We start from the raw sequence: 14,010 nt of genomic DNA, 5'->3' as shown, positions 1-14,010 counted from the left end.
TGAGATTTTTAGGCTACGGGGTCAACTTGTGTGCTCTTTGTTTTATATCACATGACATTCAATGACATGTTGGAAACGAAAGAGTTTTTTTTTAAAAAAACTGTTCATTTATTTATTTATTTATTTATTTATTTATTTATTTATTTATTCATCAATTGTAATCTAGACAGTCAATGTAACAATACTCACATTCTTTATCCTCTGCGAAGAACGACTATTGAGAAGTATTGTAAGCTGTTCCATGTATTTGCCTATGCATTATACTCCCCCCATGTGGCCAAGGCGCACACAACAAAAGGAGCAGCACAATATCCCCTGAATTGAAGCAAAAAAATGTGGCCAAAACTGTTTAGCTCGCACTTGACAAAGCAAGTCTCCCCCCATCGCCATAAAACCTCCTCACTCAACTCCACATTGTCACAGCTTCAAATGCTTTTGCGGGCCCGGTCGTGCTGTAAAAAATCATCCACTGTAAAAGAAGCCACGCTTGATAAGTTGTCTCCTCTTCGCGGCTTTGTGAGGGGTTGATTTGCTTTTTTCTTTCCCCTTTTGTGTCTTGCTGGAACACTTCTTCTCACATGATTTGCTGTTTGGTCACACGCTTTAGTGTGTGTGTGTGCATGTATGTGTGTGTGTTGCTTTTCTTCCCGTGAATGCTTTAGTGAAGTGGCATCTTATTATTACTGTTTGAAGAACGTGGCTGGATCAGTGATGGCAGATGTTTTTTTTTTTCCTTTTCCCCTTCGCAAGGATAAAAAGGTCTTATAAAAACAGATTGCTCCTTATGCTAACTACATTTGGGTGCGATTAAATTGACTTACGTTATTGTCGACGCTTTTTACAAGTGCAATGCAACGCGTGCTGCGGGGCTGGTCGAGCTTATGGTGTTAAAGCCATGCCTAGCAGGAAGCAGTTGTGTCCTCTCACACGACAGGCGGAGCGTAGCGTTTTTTTTTTTTTTTTTTTGCATAGCCGCGGGGTAGGCAGGCACCCCCGCCTCTTGCCCCCCCCCCCCCCCCCCCCCCCCCTCCTCCCCAAACTGCGTGTCACCAGTCAGCTCTTGTTAGGCTTGATGGCTCTCTGATGTGGACGACTTTGTCACCGAGGGGAGACCTGGAGACTGAGCTGGAGAGATTTGGATACTTGGAGGGAGAGAGTTGTCCAAGCAGTTTCCCCCCCTCCCCTCACCCCGAAGAGGTATGACCATCTGAGGGGTGTCCTCCAGCTTGCTCTGTGGTCCGATGCACATTTAAGCCCCCTTGTGTCTTTCCTCATAGAAGCTGGCATTTGGTGCCAACTTGGGAAAAGTAAGTGTTGTAACAATCACAATATTTATTTTCAAAAATGTTTGTCCATTTGTTAATTCTACTTCCACGATTGAGGTCAGGTGTTGATTTCGCTTGCACATTACCCTTCAATGGACTGCTGAGCACTCATTCATGATCTCCCACTTTTGTCTGGGAACCCGAGCGGCTCACAAAAGGCCGTGTGGCGACAGAATGGGCCCTTTTCTTTGGAGTGGTTAACGGGCCAAGTGAGGCCAAGCATCAACGTCGCAGCTTTTGGGGTGGAGCATGAGCATATGGAGCCCCAAATCAAATTCAAATGTGCCACAATGGCGGCTGAGGTGCGGCCAAATGAATGCATGGCTCGCTAATGCTCTTTGAGGCTTTGTGGAAAGCGACTCTTCCGACTCCTTGCCTCTTTATCACACCCAACGAAGCCTCCGCCTCCTCATCATCGGCCTCTAGTGCCCCCGATCGATGACGCTGACATTTGACAGATCCTCCCGCCTCCCGTGTCTTTGTCGAGGGGGGGGGGGAGTTCCGAATGGGGCGCTTAAATCGCCGATGGGGGTGATAAAACAATCCAACGTTGACGCTAAATGTCCATAAGGAAATGATTATTTAAATGAACGTGATGAAAAGGGCGCACGGTGTCCTAAACACATCGCCGGATTGCTCAACGGTGCATGCAAAAAGTGAAGTCATTTAACAGGTGGCTCCTCCGCGTGCGCCATCGACTTGCTGCCACGTTGAATCGCTTCGGAAGCGCCGTTATCAATAGCCGATGCTACGCGTGAGAAAAGAAACTCGTAAGAGCACTTAATTGCTAACAAAATATCGATATTGAACAATTTGACAATGTGAGTCTATAAATTTTATTTTATTTTTATTTTATTTAATTGACTAAAAAATGGCAGTATATTATTGTGTCCCTGCATGATCGTTGGGGGTGACTAGTTGAGATTTCTCTTCCTCTTCCACTCACCCTACTATTTTTTATTTTTATTTTTTTCACACTTTCAGAATGCGCGGCCTTTGAAGGACTTGTGAAGCCGAAGGCGTCCCGTTGCTCAATCAAACAGATTAAGTCAGTCAGACAAGCGGCGATCTGTCCCATTCAATAACGTGACTTTTGGCGCGCCGCGTCTCAAGCGACCCTCCCGCGTCACCGTTCTCGGGATGCCTCGCTCTTTTTTAGTGCACTGTTAGCAAGCTAATTTGCTAGTCATTATTATTTTATTTTTTTTGTCTACCAGCGCTCTTGCTGCTCCCTGTGGAGGCCGTACATGGATTCTCATAGCAAAGTCACAGAAACATCATGAAAGTTAATCCCTGTTAATCCCTCGCAGTGTCGTGCGTTTAAAGCGCGGGCGGTCCGGCAAGCCAGTAATGAGGACATCTGTTTTCATATGGTCCTTGACACTTAGCACCAGAAACGTGATGTCACGCTGTCCAAATGGGGATGCGGCTGGCTGGCAGACAGCACGCCATCCGGTGATTGCTTCTGACAGGTCACTGACAGCTCTGGAGGTGAGGCGGGCTCACGGCAAAGGGCAAGCAGGGGATGAGGGGCCGTGGCGTCGGGCTACGGGGGTTGCTTTGAGACCACCGCTATCTACTTGCCTTGATAAAACTAATTGACTAAATGGAAAAAATGTAATTGGCGTCGAATACACTGTTCTGTTCATGTTTCTTTTCACAAAAAATCTTTTCTCTGCTAGACCCTTGCTTTACTTCTGATTACTTAAGACAGAAGAAGCTAGAAACAAACTTTTCCTGGTTAAACATTTTCTTTTTGTGCTCTATATTGTTCCAGAACGCAGTCTCAGTCAAGACTGGCACTTAATGAGTAAATAATTTAAACCTACTACAAACTATGAACACATAAGTTTATTTTTCAAATGTGTTTTTTGGATGTGGAAGGAAGCTGGAGTATGTTGTTGCCCTGTGTGTGTGTGTGTGTGTGTGTGTGTGTGTGTGTGTGCGTGTGTGTGTGTGTGTGTGTGTGTGTGTGTGTGTGTGTGTGTGTGTGTGTGCGTGCGCGTGCGCGTGCGTGTGCGCGCGCGCGCGCGTGTGGCTTGCGAGGCAAATTGGTTGGCCGTCATCTCGTCATGTGGCCAGTCTCCAGTGTGACCTTGCATTAGTGCATATGCTCACAGCGGGGTCACTTGGTTGAGGGCATGATCTGTCAGCCTTTGTTTGTTGAACGGCAGGCAGCGCCAGCCTGCGAGATAGCATATTTCACGCAATTAGCGCTCCGCATCCAACAGACGCGATAAAAATTACAAAAATATATGTACAGTTGTTCATTAGCGAAAGGCATCTTTATAGAATGGTAGCATCAATGTTTTTACGCCATCAATAAACTGTTATGATTGTGTGTATTAACTGTAAAAGTTAACTGAATGCTAACATATGCTAACCCCCATAGGCACACAGGCTAACAGTTAGCATCTATGCTGGAGCTTTGTTACCCTTTAAATATAAACCCAAACGCTTCTACAATACATGTAAACAACTCATAACAATCCTCAACGGCATATAGTCTTTATCCTTTGCAAAGAGCAACTAATATTCCTGCCGTACTGACAAGCCAAGAGGAGCTGCGTCTCCTGCACGGTATATCTGTAAGGCTGACATATATGAGGATGCTTTGAGGTCATCTGCCAATAAAAGTCTGGCCTGCAATGTTTCAGATAAAGACGTGTAGCTATGTGATCTGTTTACGCGTTTGCGCGTGTGCGTGCTTGGCAGTGATGGAGGTAGCTTGACAGAGAGTGTCAGCGCGAGGGTCGGCAGCGGCGCTGACGACGGGCGCCCTCTGACAGTCGCTCTATAAGGCTTGGTAACCAGCCTTTTTTTTCCTGGGAGGTGTTTACTGTCACTGTGTGTTGTGGCTGCCTGGCAGCCCAATTTCTCCAGGCTGTCAATCTCCACAGACACTAACCTGCCATGTTAGATTTGACCTCCACAAGGGAGATTAGTGTCTCCCAGCTTCTGAGGCATTTTTCTTTTTTTTTTTTTTCTTTTCTCCTACCAATCATGCAACCCCCAACACCACCTCTTGCTTTGCGTGGATACCTGGGAAAGAGAACGCAATGTAACTGCTCACGATTAGCATTAAGCTAGCGGACCCTGTCAAATAATAAGTCTTCAGAGCAAAGGAACAAAAGCAGAAAGTAGAAAAGCTACCAAAGCGCTTATTTGAAAAGCTAACAAAGGAATTAACATTTTCAAAAACCAAAATAATAAAAGTGACGGCGCTTAACAGAAGCAACGTGAGCGTACGTAATACAGTTAGCAGCGCAGTTGTCGCGCGCGAGACTTGTCGGGGGCACCAACTGTGAGCGCGATGCAGTTTGTGCGTGGGAGGCCTCAGACACTTCCCTGTTAATTAAGGGTGTTACATGATTACTCTCACACGGGTACTTGCGTACATAGCTTTCTGGGTTGACTGACATTATCTGACGTGAGTTTTTTTGGGCTTGCAAAACTTTTTTTTAAAATGCACATTATGCTCATTGAAAAACTAAATTTAGTGGTTGACTCTACGATAGTGTGTCTTTGATAAGGAAAAAAATAGCTCTTTTACATTGTGAGAGTTTATATGCCAATGTTCCCCATGATGTGTTAGCATTAGCATTAAGCTAGCAGACTAAACCGCTGCGTTGTTGTTTTGAATATGCGGTTTATTTCTCTTTGTCGCATGGTTTTATTTGATGTCAACTTCATCTGAGAAATACATTAAACAGCTTGAAGCCACTTTTTGTTCACTATTTGCACGTGTCATTTTCAAAGGTCAGCCTCTCTGCGACACAGTAAAACACAAAGGGTGTGTATTTATCATTATTGTAATATTTAACAGCATATCTTGGTAGCAGAAGGTCCTTGGGGCATTTTACGTGCTCCAAAGATGCATATGTAACTTCCCAGATAGATAAGGCATGCGCCCGTCTTGCGATAATTCCACTCTATAATCTGCATATCATTTTTTCGGGATCTATTGCATTGAATTTTCATCGTTAAGCAGCCCTCCATATGGATACAGGGCTCGTCCTATCGGAGGCCCGCCGCCGCCATAACAATGTTTGAAAAGGGCCATCACAGGTGGATTTACGGCGCGCCCCTCGTTCCTTATCATCAATTGACCGGCGCGCTGGCGGCAGGCGGTTATGCCGTCACATAAAAATCCGCCGTTATGGGCCCCGTGTTCTGTTTAGCTCTTGATCGAAATGTGGCGTCGCTTCCCTCTGCCGTATTTCTGACCATGAAAATTATAATATGGAACAAAGATTAGAATGAAATTATCACGGCTGGAGGCGTTTACCCACAGGGCAAAGGGTGTGGGGCACCCAGTAGACTCAACCCCCCCTTCCCCCAAGAATAATGATAATACATTAGAATGTGAGAATGGCGCTGTTATTGCTGTACATTATGTATGTTCAATTTCTGCTAGCTCACACGGGCCAAGCTCTGGTGACGGATAGGTCGTTACTTGCCGCGCCGGTGAGCACTTATCAGCCTTCCCACTGCTGTTTATGACCACTGTGAAGAGCTCTTGTCAGTCAAGGTCACTGGTTTGTGTGTCCTCCTTTAATAGTTCCTTCTTCACAGTTGTTGAACTTTGTGTGCTCGCTAAATAGCGGGGGGGGGGGGGGGGGGGGGGGCAGAGTTACAGGTTTACCTTCCCAGGCCAGCGGGTCAGACTCAAATTTTTAAGTATAATTTTTCACCCCAACTCGACATGAAGAAATGTTTTATTCATCCATTCGCTTCAATTTTACTTTTAGTTTTTAATTTCATTTGACAGTCATTTGATGATGAGGATGGTCTGAGTTATTATGCATGTTTTCGTGATATTAAATTTGAACTGCTGCACCCTACAATAGAAGCGGCTGTTCGTGCGATGCGTATAAAAGGAGGCTCAAATTGCTGTAACAAACAAACTGCTTGTGTGAGTGTGTGTGTGTGCGGTAGTGTACGGTAAGTTTGGCTGACAGGATCCAAAGAGCCTCTCCTAACTGGAGGGCCAATGCTAATGCTTGGCTGGTTGCGTTACACCAGCTAGTGCCGACATCACAAGTGGCCCGCAACGACTGGCCCAGGGACACAAACAAGATTTTGGTTGCCTGATATCTATTTTTTTTTTGTTTTGGTTGTTTGTTTTAGCCCGCAGCATCTGATGTTTGTCATGGCCGCACAAGTCTTTGTATCTCGCGCACACTTGCGTTGGTTTGTTTGGGTAAAAGGCTTGCCTCGTAGTGACTGGCAGTTTTTTCCAATTTGACTGCAGTAAACCCTTTACACTATTTCACAGTTTAATAATTTGATTTGGCATGTAATTTCACTGTCTACCACTAGATGATGGCACTCTTGTGTTTGACGTTGAAGACTGAATTTGACGTATTTCAGCAGCGGCATGTTTTTACTGAAGACTACTAAATATCAAATTTTGAATCCTGCTTTTTGCGCCCACAAAAGGCAACGACCATAACTTAATTTTGTTATCTTTGTGAATGATTATAGATGTATGATGTGAGTTGATAAATTAAATTTGAATTGGATATATTTTTTTTAACCTGAAGCAAAAAAATGTTTTTATTTGAGGTGAGGATTTTATTTAATGGCAAGAAATTGAGGCACGACATTTGTATCTGCATTCTATTAGCTCCATATTGGTCGCTCATCTTTCCCCAACACAATCCTTCTCTCTTCCTTTGTCCGACGTCCCCCTCCAATTGTGGCCGTGCTTCCATTAATTCAAATGGACAATGGCTGACAAGGTGCTTTTCATTGTCATCATTTGTCTTGGAAAGGCACCCAGCATCATTTACCTTCCCTCCCCCCTCTCCCTCGCTCCTGCTCCCCCGCCGTAAAACGGACCACTTCCTTATTCTATGATTTAATGTTGCTGTGATACATGTGGGAGTGTAAAAATAATTTTTGTGTGTGGTTACATTTTTTCTAGGCTTTTTTCCTTCCTGGGGCACCACCTCTGAAGACTTTGGAGGCTGTCATTTCACGACACCCTGTGACGCGGGTGACACTCAGCCTTTCTGACAGGTGCTGGACGGACATCTTAGGCAAGTTGGCAGTCTTTCTCCGGGTAATGTGAGTGAAATGTACAAACACGAGCATGTGTGGTATTAGTGATCCGTGTGACAACGGCGCTGCCTTTGAACGGAATCGCCTAGACGTACAGTACATAGAGCGAACACATAATAAAATGTAGTTTAAAAATTTTTCGTTTTTATGCTTGCCTTAGCCACTAGGGGGCAGTATAATACAGAAGGCGGTTCATTGAGATGTCTTGACCCTTCTCAGCTCATTTAATCTCTTCAGGGAGGATAAAGAATATATGATTATGGTTGTGCTACCGGACTGTTCTGTTTAAACATCGATGCAAATTAGCGTTAGCATAAAGATAGCGGACTATGTTTTATATTGTAACTATCAGAATCAGAATCAGAATCAGAAAACCTTTATTGTCATTCTACATAGTACAATGAAATTGGAGACCTTCATCCAGTGCATGAGGTAGATACGAGTAACATAGTCAAGTAATCGACTAATAGAAAAGTAGATGAATAATCGGAAATAAATACAAATTTACATTATGCAGTGGAGAATGGTGGCAGACACAGGGTGCATCCGTGTCCCCGGATGAGACACCTTTCTGGAAACCCTGTGGAGAGACAACAGTAGTCAGGAAATGTTCACACAATCGCACCCTGATTGAGGTTGAGGCAGAGGTGCCCTTTGCCAAAAAAAGCCCCCGGGATATGATGGGACACTTTTAGATCGCAACATCACAGCTCTCTCAGTATTTAGCTTTTTTTTTTTTTTTTTTTTTTTTAAAGCTGTCATAGGGAACTCTTTGTCAGTTTGTAATCATTTAAAGCAAATGGACATACCGATATGAAACGGCCTTTGAAAATTGCTTCCTGCAGGTTGCGCATGTTTACGTCTTAGCGGAACCTGTAAGTCAGCATTATTCTCATTATTTTTGCATCTGTGTTCATTCAAGAAACAGCTGTTAAAATTTGAACGGGATGGAAGGTGACAGGGGCCCAAGTTGTCCCCGCTCGTTCGGCTCACTTGGCTTTGACGTGATGGCTGCTGGCAATGTTTTGTGCTGAACTCAACATCTGTGACAACCACCACTGACCACTTCGACCCGCCTTCCCGCTGCTGTCCTTCTTTTCCCTTCACACTTGTATTTCTTTTTTTTTTTTTTTCTTTACATGTTTCTCACCATCCTGTCTTCTGTTTTTGCCTTCCAGGATGCCCCCGCTGCGGTAGGGCAGAAGACCAAAACGCAAAGGGGGCAAAGCGGGAAACTGCGGCGCCAGCGGATCGCTTTCCCCTGCCAGGGTCCATCGGCGTCACGGCCGCATCAGCTGGTCCCAACGTGGCGAGGTCATCTGAACATCTGGCCCCCTCCACCGTGCTCTCTTAGGTCAGTTGGTAGCATCTGTTGGTAGACCCCACCGCCATCTACATCCGTGACAACGGACACAAACCTCACAAAATGTTTCTCATCCAATTGGAAAAAGTCCTCTGATAGGTAATGAAGACTAAACAAAAAAAAACAATAATACACTTTAATGCAAATAAAATGGATTCAATTAATCGAATAATCAATAGATTAATCAATTATAAAAAATATTCGATAGTGACAACCCTAGCACTGAGTAACCTATATTTGATGAATTGTTGTTTTGGAGGAAATGCAGTCTTGTGTTTGGCTTTGTAAAAGGACAACAATGAGGCCTTTCTTTCTTGGTGCCGCTCGCAATTGGCTTGCTGTCCTTGTGTGTGCCAGTGAAGTTTGAGTCGCGGGGCAGGAATTATTGAACAGAGTGGCAGCTGAGAGTGGAAGCAAACAGATGTCGCAATCTTAAAGAAATACACAAGCTCTGAATTAAATATGAAGCGTGGCTCAAAGAACGTGAGGATAGCCCAAAGCGTCATTTCTCTCCTTTTGGCCGAAGGCGGACAACCTCATTAAGACGCCGAGCGGCCGCCGATTGGCCAGGTGATGTCGTGATAACAAGCTGGAGCGACGGCGGTAGAGAGGCGGTAGGTGAGACAGCTGTTCGGAGCATACTGCCCATTCATTATTCACAAGCGGAGAGGCTCTCAGCGCGCCGCGTGCCATGTCAAAATGTTTGAACGCATTACGCCATGTCGGCCCAGTGATGAAATCTGTACAAAAGAGCCGAATCTGACAGAATGTCCTCGGAACATTCTTGTTTTACCACAAGTGTTTTGTTGCCCACTCGCAGAACTGCAAGTTGCTCTGAATATTTGATGTCGGATCCCTCACTTCCATTTTTCCTTCAGTATATCTATTTACTGTGATTTTTTGGCCCAATTATTGATTAAAATAGCACAAGTTATTTGGAAATGTATATGAGCTTTTATTTTATTTTCCGCAATGTCTCATTCTTTTGAAATCAGCTCAATTTTAGGCTGTTATTGAAGACGAGTCAGTTTGCGTTCACACAATACCGAGTGAGTGCGAAGTCCCAGGCCAACATGGTGGAGTGACGCCATTAAAAAGGCAAATGTGATTGAGTTTGGTAAGCGCGCCCTCGTCTTTGCGATTGTCAGCGGGGGTCGGGCTAAAGCGATGTGACACGGAAGAGTTACTCTCCCTCCTGGCGGCTAATACGACTCGTCACTCCCAGGAAATATCAGGGCGACGGCGCCACTGACAAAAGCGCTCCCGTCTAATAGGCTATTTGTCCAGAGATACCGCGCTGGCGCTAAGTGATCTATCGCGTGGAAGCTAACAAAAGTGTTTTATCTAGCTTCGTCGTCGCCCCCACCCCCCAACCGTGTCGCTACCCTTATCGCTTTGCCGAAGGAGTCATACATTGATTTGGGCGGCACGTTAGAAAATGTTGAAATTGTTTTGAAATGAGACGGGCCTCCCCGCGGAGTGACATTTAGCATCGTGCGCAAACACAGTAAGGTTGCCTTTTCCCGCCTGGCGTAGGCGCGCTAACCGTGAAGGACAGCATGCGGATCAGTCCAAAGGTTACGTCGCGAGTGGTGTCACGCACTGTTTGACATCATCTGGACCGGGGTCAGAATACTATGTTCATTTCAATTTAGTTTTTATCTTGTTTTGACTTTTAATCTTACTAGAACTGTCTTTTTTTTTAAAGAAAAGTCATTTTGATTTCACGCTATGACCTTGACTGCTTCCAATACTTTCTTGTTCTACGAACACAGGTTGCATTTTTATTCCGATCGCGTCAACATTTGTTATCGTTGTAGCATTTATTGACAGCTCAACTTTGGCCAAGAATTGTATCTTTTTCTTCATTTTTGATCAAATGAAGTCATTTTGGACGAACTGATTCATCAACAACAATATATTTCTATTTCAAATTTGAGCGACACCCTACAAAAATGCCGGCTTATGCTACGTGTGCTTTATCGAGCACAGTTTGTCCTCTGCAGCAAATGTACAGTTGTTAACTTGGCGTATATCCCATTATGAGTAGCACCTTGAAATAAATTGCTCGTCCCCCTCTCTGCCATAGGGTTTTATATCAAACGACACGACTGCAGTTATGTTGTTTCTGCAGAAAATAAAACAATCACTTCAGAGCCCGTGTGTGTGTGTGTTTAAAGTCGAAAGTGTGCTTATAGCACTGGCAGGTGACAGGTTAACTCTGCTGTGTAATTTCCAACCCCGGTGATCCGGCGGCCCTTGATTGGATGTGAGCTAGTAAATATCCTGTGATTAATCAAAAGGGCTTGTTCTGCGTGTAGCGTCGCCATGTCACCTTCACAGCCGGGGGAGCAGGGCCCGCCGTGTTAAGTGCGCTCCTCCGGCGGTCCCTCGAGAACCCGGACTGTCTTCGGAGGCTGACAAAACAGTTGACGATGCAAATGATGTTTATCTATTAATGGCGAGCCTAATAATTATTTGATGAATTGGCGATCATGATGCCATCATTCTGGCACTTTCCTTTCAGAATCGATTTCAAATCTATTGAGTGGTTTACTTTGGACGTGACAAAAAGACAGCGAGAACAGCACCAGCCTTCCATCCTTTTAATTACAACATCGTTAGCACAGAAATCGTCCCTAGAAACAAATTTGTAACACAGCGCGTGAAATCGGGCCAACGCCGTAATGGGTGATTATATTAATTAATAGACTGAACTCATTATGTTTAGCTGTAAAAATTAGTTATAGTGCCACTGCTAATTAGCCAGTGCGCTCTGGTGCCTAAGAGTAACTTCTTTTTTTTTTGTTAAATCACTTCACTCGGCAAATCTGTTGTGATGCGCTGACTCGTGCACTTTATTTTGCTGATTACTGCCATGACCCCTTGATTGTCACTCTGAGCGGCCGCGCATGTCATGTCAATAACGACTTAGAAGTCCACGTATCTGTCCGCCGTGTAGCCGAGTCCAGACCTGTCTGGGGAAGCCGTGTCTCTAATTGCTCTCGCGTGGTGGTGCAGCAGACTCGTGTGTCCCACATGTCACCTCTGCCAAGGCCCAGCTCACGTCACTGTCAGTGGGCCCACCAAATCTTCCTAACAAGCTCGCAAAACAGGTTCATATTCAAAGGAAAAATGGGAACAAGCTAGATGGGCCTGATTTGTTCAAGGAGAAAAGATTTCATGCATGCCCCTTATAGTGTGTGTGTGTGTGTGTGTGTGTGTGTGTGTGTGTGTGTGTGTGTGTGTGTGTGTGTGTGTGTGTGTGTGTGTGCGTGGGTGCGTGTGTGTGTGTGTGTCTGTGTGTGTGTGTGTGTGTGTATGCGTGCGTGCGTGCGTGCGTGCGTGCGTGCGTGCGTGCGTGAACTTTACTTTCAAGGCAATACCCCCCCCCCCCCAACTCTTTCTGTAAATGTGTCCAAACACTGATTTTGTCCCACTCGGCCTTGAGAACGGACGTCGGCGGGAATGAAGTTCCTGAAGGCTCTGGTGAGGGGTGGGAGTGAGTTTGACAGGCCTGCTGAAATATGCTCCGCTCCTACATTTTTTCATTACGCCAGCATGCAAATTCGGGGGGGTCGCCTCCGGAAAGGTCATTAAAAATGTGACAGATCAAACAAACCCGCAGTGAGCGGCAGACTAAATTTCTTGTTGTTGCCATTTCGCACTGCACACTTTCATCTCACCGTCGCAGAATGAGGCATTTGACAGAAAAACAAAGTTGTAGTCTTCCAACAATAGAGTCATAATATTGCAAATATAATATTGTATTTTTTTTCTTTTACATAAAACAAGTCTCAATTTCGTGACTGGTTGATCCTCAAGCGGCAGCGTCTCCAAGAGATTTCATTTGTCTGGCGGCTTGAGGAGGTGACGAAGTGTTAAGTAGAGCCGTAAGCGACAGTCGTAGAGGTGAGCGACGGGGTCGTTAAGTGCTTTTATAGCCGATCAGCGTTGTCATATCCACACCGTGGCTTTTTTTTCTGCACCATAAGGCAGGTTGGATGTTGGAACTGAAGCTCAGTTAAACACACAAATTGTCAGTGCCACTTACGCTAGCCAGCAGACGGACGGACGTGAAAGTAAATTCATGTTATGCGGAGTGAAATTGTTGCTAAAATGTCTTGTGATTTAAGATTTTAGCGTTTGTTATAACGCATTCTATGCTAGCTGATGTTTATTGTGCTAATTATGCTAACAAATTGTGGCCCTTTGTTTTCCTAACTATTCGAATTGAGAAATGTATGTTTTATAAGTTCACTCATGTCCAAAACAATGTAAACACAATTTATGGTAAAATATTTCATGTTATTTTTTTTATATAATGCTAATATTGCAAGAGATTTAATAAATGCACCCTAGAGGTCATGACTAAACATCTCGTGAGCATCAGAAATGAGAAGCAGTCTGGTTTCTCATTAAAGGACGTTAGCCAATCGCATCATAGCTAATGTGACCTTCAACCACAGAGCCGTCCCGTTAATCGTCCAATAATTAAATGTTTTTATTGTGCAAAAAGTCTTTAGTGTAATTGAATTGGGCCCAATTCCAATTTGCTGACACAGCCAATCTTTTCTTGGGTTTCTCCAATGGGCGCTACGTTTCCATGACATCATCATTACGATGTAAAATCGACGGGCCTATGGGGTACCCATTAGCACCCGCTGATCCTTGGCGGGGCCCCCTCCGTGTCCTGGCATGTTTTAATTAGCCTCATCAAGACGCTAAGTCGTGCTCATCTCTGCCTTTTGCACTCTCATTATTTGATTCCATCATGTTCTTTGGCTGCCAGGCTCAAAACGATGACAAGTCGGGGAACGTCTCTTGCTCTGCCAGCTTCATGACCTTGAAAGTGCTGACCAGTCAATTACCCACGATTCATAGTCCTAGATGAGGGTAATATGATCAAGAAAAGTTGAATAACACCTTTGTGGGTTTATTTTTAATCTGTGGATTCACTGGAAAGGCTCCCAGCCAGGAGCTTTGGTGTGATATGAAGTGAAAGCCAAGATGGGCTTTGGCACTGGGCGGCCATTTTGTGTTTGGTCTGCTGAGCGTTGTCACTGGGTGTCACTTTGGCTAGTAGATCATAGTGAGCTGCTGTTTGCAGGCAAGGCAACAATGGCCCGTAGGTTTCTTTAAAGATGAACATGGAACATTTTTGATGCTACGCCATGTAATGTCCATCACTTTTAGTTGTCATTCTCTTCCCCCGCTAGTTAGTACAAATTGTGAACAGGTCTTTTGATGGTTTAA

The 14,010-nt window shown here is 44.7% G+C and overlaps 1 long non-coding RNA gene across 1 annotated transcript in view; it reads left to right on the top strand.

Moving 5' to 3' along the window:
• LOC148381152 (uncharacterized) overlaps positions 1–14,010 on the top strand; it is a 33,170-nt gene extending 19,160 nt beyond the window's left edge. The window contains exons 3-4 of the long non-coding RNA XR_015854601.1: positions 7,255–7,397; positions 8,314–14,010. This is a non-coding gene — a long non-coding RNA (uncharacterized LOC148381152). The remainder of the gene's footprint in view (positions 1–7,254; positions 7,398–8,313) is intronic.

This window comes from Syngnathus floridae, chromosome 20 (assembly GCF_059516105.1).
Source record: "Syngnathus floridae isolate MCC-2025c chromosome 20, RoL_Sflo_1.0, whole genome shotgun sequence".
In the NCBI taxonomy this organism is placed as follows: Eukaryota; Metazoa; Chordata; class Actinopteri; order Syngnathiformes; family Syngnathidae; genus Syngnathus; species Syngnathus floridae.
This window is presented reverse-complemented; position numbering and strand designations above follow the sequence as displayed.